Here is a 10,946-nt window from a genome sequence, read left to right as displayed (position 1 = left end):
AGTTCTTTAATCCATTTTGAGTTGGTTTTGTTGTATGGTGTGAGGTAGTGGTCAAGCTTCATTCTTTTGCATGTAGCGGCCCAGTTTTCCCAGCACCATTTATTGAACAGACTTTCTTTGCTCCAATGCATAGTCTTTGCTCCTTTGTCAAAGATTAGTTGACCATAAATCTGGGGTTTATTTCTGGATTTTCTATTCATTCATTGGTCTGTATGTCTGTTCTTGTTCCAATACCATGCAGTTTTGATGATTATGGCTTTGTAGTTACAGTTTGAAGTCTGGGATTGTGATACTTCCATTCCCTTCTTTTCTTTTTAGGAGAGCTTTTACTATTCGGGGTTTTTGGTGATTCCATATGAATAGAACAATAATTGTTCTATTTCTTTGAAGAATGTCATTGAAATTTTTTTGGAATAGCATTGAATCTGTATATTGCTTTTGGTAGGATGGCCATTTTAATAATATTTATTCTTCCAATCCTTAAGCAGGGGATGTCTTTCCATGTCTTTGTGTATTCTTCTATTTCTTTTAACAGTGTTTTGCAGTTTTCCTTGTATAGGTCCTTTACCTCTTTGTTAGATTTATTCCCAAGTATTTGATTTTTTTGTTTCGATAATAAAAGGGATTTTTTTTTTCGATTTCTTCTTCTTCAGATTTATTGTTTGTGTATAGGAAGGCTACTGACTTTTGCGTGTTGCTTTTGTATCCTGCCACTTTACTGAACTGATTGATGAGTTGAATTAGTTTTTTCTGTGGAGTTTTTGGGGTTCTCTATGTATATTATCATATCATCTGCAAATAGTGATAGTTTGACTTCTTCTTTTCCTATTTGGATTCCTTGTATGTCTTTCTCTTGTCTTATTGCTCTGGCTAGGACTTCCAGTATTATATTGAAAAGCATTGGTGAGAGTGGACATCCTTATCTTGTTCCAGATCTTAATGGAATTGCTTTCAGCTTTTCACCATTGAGAATGATACTGGCTGTTGGCTTGTCATAGATGGCTTTATGATGTTGAGGTATGTTCCTTGTTACCCAAGAATTTCAAGGGCTTTTATCATGAATGGGTGTTGCACTTTGTCGAAAGCTTTCTCAGCATCTATTGATATTATCATATGGTCTTTATATTTCTTTTTGTTGATGTGTTGGATAACATTGATTGATTTTCAGATGTTGAACCATCCTTGTGTCCCTGGAATGAATCCTACTTTGTCGTGGTGAATTACCTTATGGATACATTGTTGGATTCTGATAGCTAAAATTTTATTGAGGAGCCTCCCCGGTGGCGCAGCAGTTGAGCGCTGAGTTGCGAAAATGCCCTTAGTCTCTGCAGCGCTGGTTCGATCCCTGGCTGCTCCCTGGCCCCCGGAGGAGGGTCCCACATGGCGTGCAGACCTTTCATGCTGCCCACTGCTCCCCTCAGCAGTGTACTTCGGTCCTTCTGCCTGCTCTGCTTCACCCTGTGGCTCTGGTGAATTCTCTCACCCTCCTGCGCTTCTGACTGTACCCAGTGGTTGTATAAATCAGTCAATCAAAAATCTTAAAAAAAAAGATTTAAAATTTTATTGAGGATTTTTGCATCAGTGTTCATTAGGGAGATTGGCCTGTAGTTTTCCTTTTTTGTGTTGTCCTTGTTCGGTTTTGGTAATAGTGTAATGTTGGCTTCATAGAATGTGTTTGGTATTGTCCCTTCCTTCTCAATTTTTTGGAAGAGTTTGTGAAGGATAAGCACTAATTCGTCTTTGAATGTTTGGTAGAATTCATTTGTAAATCCATCAGGTCCTGGGCTTTTTTTTTTGGGGAGGTTTTTGATTACCATTTCAATTTCGCTGCTTGTAATTGGTCTGTTTAAATGTTCTATTTCTTCTTTATCTAGCTTTGGGTTATTGTAGAGTTGTAGGAATTTGTCCATCTCCTCTAGATTGTTGAACTTGTTTCCATATAACTGTTCATAGTAGTTTCTGATTATTCTTTTGATTATTGCTGTGTCTGTTGTGATTTCTTCTCTTTCATTTATGATCCTGTTGATTTGTGCTTTCTCCCTTTTTTCCCTTGTGAGCCTGGCTAGGGGTTTGTCTATTTTATTTATTTTTTCGAAGAACCAGCTCTTGGTTTCATTGATCTTTTGGATTTTTTTTTTTAGTTTCAATTTCATTTATTTCTGCTTTGGTTTTTATTATTTCTTTTCTTCTACTAGTTTTGGGGTTTTTTGTTGTTGTTTTTCTAGATCTTTGAGCTTCGAGATTAGGTTGTTTCTCTCAGTTCTTTCTTGTTTCTTGATGTGAGCTTCTATTGCTATATATTTTCCTCTTATTACTGCTTTTGCTGCATCCCATACATTTAGGTATTGGTGTCCTCCTTGTCATTCAATTCAAAGAATTTTTTAACTTCTTCTTTGATCTCCTCATTATTCCAGTGGTCATCCAGTAGGTTGTGTTTCGATCTCCATGAGGTAGGAGAGTTCCTTGCCTTCTTTTTATCATTTGTTTCTAGTTTGATGCCTTCGTGGTCAGAAAAGATGGTTGGTATGATTTCAATCTTGGTGTATCTGTTGATGTTTGTCTTTTGTCCTAGTATGTGATCGATCCTGGAGAATGATCCCTGTGTGCTTGAGAAAAATGTGTACTCAGATTTTTTGGGGTTTAGTGTTCTATAGATGTTTGTTAAGCCCAAGTGCTCTAGTCTTTATTTGGAGCTTTTCTGTCTTTACTTATTTTTTGTCTGATTGATCTTCCATTGTTGATAGTGGTGTGTTGAAGTCTCCCACTACATATGTATTTTCTCTGATGTCTTTTTTCAAAGATGACAATAGTTGTGTGATATATGTTGGTGCTCCTTTGTTTGGTGAGTATATGTTAATGAGTATTATTTCTTCTTGAAGTAATGTCCCCTTGATCATAATGTAGTGAGTGCTGGGGTCTCTTTTTACCTTTTAAGTTTGAAATCTTTTTTATATGATATGAGTATAGCTGTTCCTGCTTTCTTTTTTGGTCCATTTGCTTATAGGATTGTTTTCCATCCTTTCACTTTGAGTCTATTTTTATCTTTTGTAGTTAAATGTGTTTCCTGGAGACTGCAAAAGGTTGGGTTTTGTACTTAATCCAGCCAGCGACTCTGTGTCTTTTTGGCCTTTCATTGTTATTTGTCCCTCTGAGGTTCTGGGTTTAGGACTCCTTGAAGTAATTTTTGGAGTGGGGGTTTAGTCGTAATGAAATTCCAGAGTTTTTGTCGGGAAGGTCCTTATTCTTTCTTCATAGAGGAAGGAGAGCTTTGTGCGATAGAGTATTCTTGGTTGGCATCTGTTTTCTTGGAGTCTGTTGACTATGTCCCTCCACTCTCTCTTTGCCCATAGTGTTTCTTCAGAGAAGTCTGATGTCAGCCTTATTGGCTTTCCTTTGAATGTTATCTGTTTCTTCCCTCTTGTCAGCTTGATTATTTTTTCCTTGTCTTAGCTTCTTGGGAGCTTTACTATTATATGTCTTGGTGTATTTTTCCTTTCATCATGGAAGTTTGGTGTTCTTCTTGCTTCTTTGTAAACCAATTTTCAGCTCCTCCTTCACGTTTGGGAAGTTCTCTTCAATTATTTTCTTGAATATTTTCTCTGTTCCTATATCTCTCCTCTCCTTCTGGGATCCTATAACTCTTATATTTCCTTTCCTATAACTCGTTTATTTCCTCATGGAGTCAGATAGTTCCTGAAGTCTTTCTTCAGTCTTTTTCCTTCGTACTTCTCTTTCCTTTTCTGTTTTGGTTCTTTTTATTTTTGTGTCTTCAAGAGTACTTATTCATTCTTCCATTTAATCTATTCTGCTTTCATTGCTTTTCCCAGAATTCTTTATGCAAGCACTGGGTACAGTCAGAAGCATAGGAGGGTGAGAGGATTCACCAGAGCCAGAGCTGGGAACAGAATAGGCAGACTGACGAAATACACCACTGAGGGGAGCAGAGTGCCACAAGAAAGATCTGCGTGCCATGTGGGACCATTCTGGTGGCCAGGGATCGAACTGGCTCTGCAGAGGCTGTGGGCAGCTTTGCAGACCAGTGCTCAACCGCTGCATCACCAGAGGAGGCCCAAGATTTTTTTTTTATAATATGATGAATAGATAGATGTAAAGTCTTACTGGAAAAAAAAGGGTATAGAGTTAATCAAAGAAATGGACTGAATAAACATTTAAGGAGAAATATTAAATACCGATGAAAGCATAAGAAGACAACACAGCAGTGAAGAATTTGGGTACCACTGAAAAAATAAAACTAAGTCTCTCTTAATCTAAGACTGTTTGGAACTTTTTTTTTAAAGATTTCTTTATTTATATATACAAGATCTGGGGTACAGGCCAGATGTGTGGGAGGGTGAGAGGATTCACCAGAGCCAGAGTGGGGAACAGAACAGGCAGACTGACGAAATACACTACTGAGGGGAGCAGCGGGTGTGGCAGGAGAGGTCTGTTGTGCCATGTGGGACCCCAGGCCAGCGGGGATCGAGCCAGCACTGCAAAGGCTGCAGGCAGCTTCACAGTGCTGAGCTCAACCGCCTGTGCCACCAGGGGAGGCCCTGTTTGGAACTTTAATTGGAATTGAAACCAAGGAGGCAATGAAGAAGATAAAAGTTTCAAGTTTTGGTTCTGAGGTGACTGGGAGGACAATTAGAGGAATTAGTATAGGAAAAAGGATGAAAATTGTTGGAAGCTCGAAGTCAGAAAAGCTTTTACAGTTATAGGGATGGCATTCTGAAAGAATTCGCAGTCATATTTTCTTAGAACTGCTAGAGGTTAAAACAAGAGAAGTTTCTAAAAATCATTTACTTGGAGCAGGAAAATAAAGCATTATCTTAAATAGCTAGAGTGACTAATAATGGAGTAAGGTTAAAACGTGTGCAAGAAAAATTTTACTTGGCATCACATCTTATCCTTGAAACATGTAATAATGTGAAACAATGAGTGACTTTAAAGGCCAAAGGGCATGTATAGTTAGCTGGCAAGAACTCAGTATCTTAAGTCATAGCAACCTATTCTTTTCCTGTCAGTGTTTTGTTTAAAAGTACACTGCCTAGAAATTGAGGATGACTTGATGCAGAGCTTTTTAACGTATGATAGCTCTCCACTTAGACCGAAATGAATTATGTATGTTTCTGTCACTTAATAATTTCTACCAAGATTTGATCTTTCAAAAACCATAATTTCCATCTATAACCATCCATAATTTCGGTGTTAGTGAAGTCTCACGTATGATCATTTCCCCTTAGATACAAGACCATACCGTCACTACAGAGAGGGTTTTCCAAGACCGATGCTATTGATATCAGATTGATGCTGCAGTTGTTCGAATTATGACAATATGGAAAAACCTTCACCACAACGTGCTTCTCCCAGAATTATACAACCAATTAAAATGTACAGTGAAGGTAAGCAGATATACTGAAATACCCTGTGGCCCTGAGTATACAATTAAAGGATATAAGTTTGTAAATTATTTTTAAGTAACAATTTTTATCTATTTGAAATTAAAAAAATTGTATGTCAACATTGTTTGCTATCAGTGTTAGTAAAATACAGGGTTTCAGACCCTTCGGTTTACTGTATACTGTAAATTATTAAATTCAGTTTACTGTATACTGAAATTATTAAATTATTGTGTGAGTTTTATAAGCAAAAACAGTCAATATAACAATGTCTTAAAAGGCTGCAATCAAGAAGGAAAAATAGCCTCATTACCCAATCTTAAAGCTGGGGCTGTGCTTGCATAATAATTCATTTGCATGCCTCTTTCATACATTACAGTTAAAACTTGCACTGCACTACTTAATTGAACACTTCACAGTTATCAACAAAAAGTTGTGTCATTATAATGTTGTTTTTCAGTTTGTCTTTCTCTCTTGATAATGAGCTTTATGATATTTAATATTAGAATCCAGGAGGTTTTATACCTCGGTTTTTAGCTAATTTTTCCTTAAATGAACTCAAAAGTGGATCTCTTAATGACACTTTGCAGTTATGTGATTTGATTCTTAGTTTAAACTTGAAGACTTTCTCATCTGTGATTTTAGAAATAACAAAGTCATTTGTTGTCACTACTTTGTCTTTTAAATAGTGAGAAATTATAATTTCATGTATCCTAAATAATTAGGATATCAATTTAAAAGGCATGGATTTTCTAATCTGAAATGAATGGCTTGAGTCTTAGATTCTTTTCTGTCTTCTCTGTTCCTGACTGAGCAAGTTAATTTATCCTGGTTTACCCATTTTTAATCTTGATAATTTGGTCCTGTGTGTTTGAGGGGAGAGGGCTCAATTAATACTCTTTTTTTGTTATTACTAATCTCAGCAATTTGCTTTATTTTTATAGCCTCGTGACCTGAAGAAGAGAAGAGAATCTTTAATTGACAGGGGCTACATGGAAAGAGATAAAGAAAAATCCAAACCAGTACAAGTATATTGCATAAACTCTGATCTAATTTGAATGCTTGAAACTCTTCCTACTTCTGGTTGTTGCCTCATGGTCTTGTTAAGTGGTTAAAAATATCCCACCGATGTTTAAATAAAGACAGTGGATTAACGTGCAAGTAGAGAATTATAATTTTTTATTGATTTTTTTTTAAATACAATAGCTGGGGTACAGGCCAGAGGCATGGGAGGGTGAGAGGATTCACCAGAGACAGAGTGGGGGACAGAGAAGGCAGATCTACTGAAAACACACTGATGAGGGGAGCAGTGGGCTTTACAGGAGAGGTCTGCCGTGCCATATGCGCATCTCCCTGGCCATCCGGGAATCGAACCCGCACCTCAGAGACTGTGAACAGCCTCTGAGTGCTTCACTCAACCCGATGTGCTGCCGGGGAGGCCCAGAGAATTATAAATTTTATCAACATTCTCCTTAGCGTATTTTTTGTTTCAGAAAATTTCTTTAAGTGTCACTCATTGTACTCTACGCAGTGATCCAAAATTGTCTGGGATATGCCCTGTTCTTTGCTCTATATCCTTCATTCGGCTGTGGTTATATTGATCACCTGTAGTTGACATTAGAATCGTAAGAAGACATTTCATAAAGAGGATGTGTGTATCCAGAAAAACTTAAAGGTAAAGTGGCTAAATGAGTTCTAAATCTGAATGAAAACAATATTGAAACAAATAGGAAAAGTAAAATGTGACATAAATTGTGCTCGCTTTGGCAGCACATATACTAAAATTGGAACGATACAGAGAAGATTAGCATGGCCCCTGCGCAAGGATGACACGCAAATTCATGAAGCGTTCCATATTTTTAACAGTTATATGGAAACAAGTTCAACAATCTAGAGGAGATGGACAAATTCCTACAACTCTGCAATCACCCAAAGATAGATAAAGAAGAAATAGAACACCTAAACAGACCAATTACAATTAGCGAAATTGAAATGGTAATCAAAAACCTCCCCAAAAACAAAAGCCCAGGACCTGATGGATTTACAAATGAATTCTACCAAACATTCAGAGACGAATTAGTGCCTATCCTTCACAAACTCTTCCAAAATTGAGAAGGAAGGGACAATGCCAAACACGTTCTATGAAGCCAACATTACACTAATACCAAAACCAAATAAGGACAACACAAAAAAGGAAAACTACAGGCCAATCTCCCTAATGAACACTGATGCAAAAATCCTCACTAAAATTTTAGCTATCAGAATCCAACAATGTATCCATAAGATAATTCACCACGACAAAATAGGATTCATTCCAGGGACACAAGGATGGTTCAACATCTGAAAATCAATCAATGTTATCCAACACATCAACAAAAAGAAACAGAAAAACCATATTATAATATCAATAGATGCCGAGAAAGCTTTCGACAAAGTGCAACACCCATTCATGACAAAAGCCCTTGAAATTCTTGGGATACAAGGAACATACCTCAACATCATAAAGGCCATATATGACAAGCCAACAGCCAGTATCATTCTCAATGGTGGAAAGCCGAAAGCATTTCCATTAAGATCTGGAACAAGATAAGGATGTCCACTCTCACCAATGCTTTTCAATATAATACTGGAAGTCCTAGCCAGAGCAATAAGACAAGAGAAAGACATCCAAGGAATCCAAATAGGAAAAGAAGAAGTCAAACTATCACTATTTGCAGATGATATGATAATATACACAGAGAACCCCAAAAACTCCATAGAAAAACTAATTGAACTCATCAATCAGTTCAGCAAAGTGGCAGGATACAAAATCAACATGCAAAAGTCAGAAGCCTTCCTATACACAAACAATAAATCTGAAGAAGAAGAAATGAAAAAAACCATCTCCTTTATTATCGAAACAAAAAAAATCAAATACTTGGGAATAAATCTAACAAAAGAGGTAAAGGACCTTTACAAAGAAAACTATAAAACACTGTTAAAAGAAATAGAAGAAGATACAAAGAAATGGAAAGACATCCCCTGGATTGGAAGAATAAATATTATTAAAATGGTCATCCTACCAAAAGCAATATACCAATTCAATGCTATTCCAAAAAAATTTCAATGTTATTCTTCAAAGAAATAGAACAAGTATTGATGAAATTCATATGGAATCACCAAAAATCCCGAATAGCCAAAGCTCTCCTGTAAAAAAGAAGGGAATGGAGGCATCACACTCCCAGATTTCAGGCTATACTACAAAGACATAATCATCAAAACTGCATGGTATTGGAACAAGAACAGACACACAGACCAATGGAATCAAATAGAAAATCCAGAAATAAACCCACAGATTTATGGTCAACTAATCTTTGACAAAGGAGCAAAGAATATTCATTGGAGCAAAGAAAGTCTGTTCAATAAATGCTGCTGGGAAAACTGGACTGCTACATGCAAAAGAATGAAGCTTGACCACTACCTCACACCATACACAAAAACCAACTCAAAATGGATTAAAGAACTAGACATAAAACCTGAAACCATAAAATACATAGAAGGAAATATAGGCAAAACACTACGTGATTCGCACATCAAAGACATCTTTACAGACACATCACCCAAAGCAGTGATAGTGAAGGCAAAGATAAACAGCTGGGACTACATCCAATTAAAGAGCTTCCGCACAGCAAAAGAGACAATAACAAAAACAAAGAAACCCCACAGACTGGGAGAACATTTTGCACATAACACTAATGACAAAGGACTGATCACAAAAATCTGTAAAGAGCTGATGAGACTCAACAACAACAAAGAAAATAATCCAGTCAAAACATGGGCAGAAGAGCTAAAAAGAAACTTCTCTGAAACGGAAATGCAAACGGCCAACAGGAATATGAAAAAATGTTCAACATCACTTGTAATCAGGGAAATGCAAATCACAATTACCATGAGTTTCCATCTTACACCAGTGAGAATGGCACATATTAAAAAAACTAGCAACAACAAATGTTGGCGAGGGTGTGGAGAAAAAGGAACTCTTCTGCACTGTTGGTGGGAGTGCAAACTGGTCCAACCTCTATGGAGAGCTGTGTGGAGATTTCTGGACCTACTAAACATAGAGCTTCCATATGATCCAGCAATTCCACCCCTACGTATTTACCCAAAGGACACAGAAACATCAATTCCAAAGAACACCTGCACCCCTATGTTTATAGCAGCACTATTTACAATAGCTAAGCTTTGGAAACAACCCAAATGCCCAAAAATAGATAACTGGATCAAGAAGATGTGGTACATATATACTATGGAATATTACTCAGCATTCAAAAAAGATAAACACATGCAATTTGCACCAACATGGATGGCGCTGGAAGTGATTATGCTCAGCGAAATAAGCCAGAAAGAAAAAGAAATATACCGGATGGTCTCACTCATAGCAGGAATCTAGAAAACTTAAATAAGGGACCAGGAAAATGAATAACTATAAGAAAATGAAAATCAAAATCAACAAAAATCTATGTACCAGAGACACTTTTTTTGGGGGGGTGGAGGGAGGGGAGGGAATGGGGTCAAAATGGGGGGGTTGAAATTGTATGGGGAATATAAAAATAAAATTTATTATAAAAAAAATGTGACATAAATTGTAAATGGCACGCCCCACACCAACCCCTCCTGTGAAAGAATTAAAATTATTCACATGGGCCTCTCTGGTGGCGCAGCGGTTGAGCGCTGGGTTGTGAAGCTGCCCGCAGCCTCTGCAGAGCTGGTTTGATCCCCTGCTGCCGGGCAAGCGTCCCACATGGCGCGCAGACCTCTCCTGCTGCCGGCTGCTCCCCTCAGCAGTGTGCTTCGTCTGTCTGCATGTTCTGTTCCCCGCTCTGGCTCTGGTGAGTTCTCTCACCTTCCGGCACTTCTGACTGCACCCAGTGCTTGTATAAATAAATAAATAAATCTTTAAAAAATAAATAAATAAAAAATAAAAGTATTCACATCTCATTTTCCCTCTAAAATTAATTATATAATTATAGAAAGCACTTCTCTCCATTGTCATTAGTTTCACATTTGCATGGGCTGTCCATTTCCATCATTTCATTTTTCTCTTTTCCTGTGTCCTTAGTCAAAAATGGGTTTCTTGTGGATTGTCTACAGTTGAGTAATTTAAAAAATCTGCTTATCCAATCTGTCTCTTCTAGTTAGGGAATTTAAGTTATTTGTATTCAAAATAATTATTTTTAGGGAATATCACTGTTTTATATTTTGTTGGACTATTTTTTCTCTGGCAGCTTCCTTTTCCTTCTTTTCCTCCTGTTGCCCCTCTCTTGTGACATTCTGTAGTACATATCTTGGTTGTCCTCTCAATTCCATTTTTGGGATGTTCTTTTATGCGGTTCATGTTGGAGTTATATAGTAATCCACTTAAAATAACAAAACTTCAAATGCATATAAAACCACTACAGTCTAGGGCCTCCTTGATGGCACAGAGGTTGAGCGCTGGGCTGCAAAGCTGCCCACAGCCTCTGCAGCGCTGGTTTGATCCCCAGCTGCTCCCCGGCCACCGGAGGAGGG

At 37.4% G+C, this 10,946-nt stretch overlaps 1 non-coding gene across 1 annotated transcript; it reads left to right on the top strand.

Annotated features, from left to right (window-relative positions):
* Positions 1–7,153: 7,153 nt before the first annotated feature.
* Positions 7,154–7,260, top strand: LOC119250909 (U6 spliceosomal RNA). The gene has a single exon (XR_005126444.1). It is a non-coding gene; the product is annotated as a U6 spliceosomal RNA (small nuclear RNA).
* The last annotated feature ends 3,686 nt before the right edge of the window (positions 7,261–10,946 follow it).

The sequence above is a fragment of the Talpa occidentalis genome, unplaced genomic scaffold (assembly GCF_014898055.3).
Source record: "Talpa occidentalis isolate TD23 unplaced genomic scaffold, MPIMG_talOcc4v2.1 talOcc4.18, whole genome shotgun sequence".
Lineage (NCBI taxonomy): Eukaryota > Metazoa > Chordata > Mammalia > Eulipotyphla > Talpidae > Talpa > Talpa occidentalis.
The sequence above is the reverse complement of the archived record's forward strand: the minus strand, read 5'-3'. Positions and strand labels throughout refer to the sequence as shown.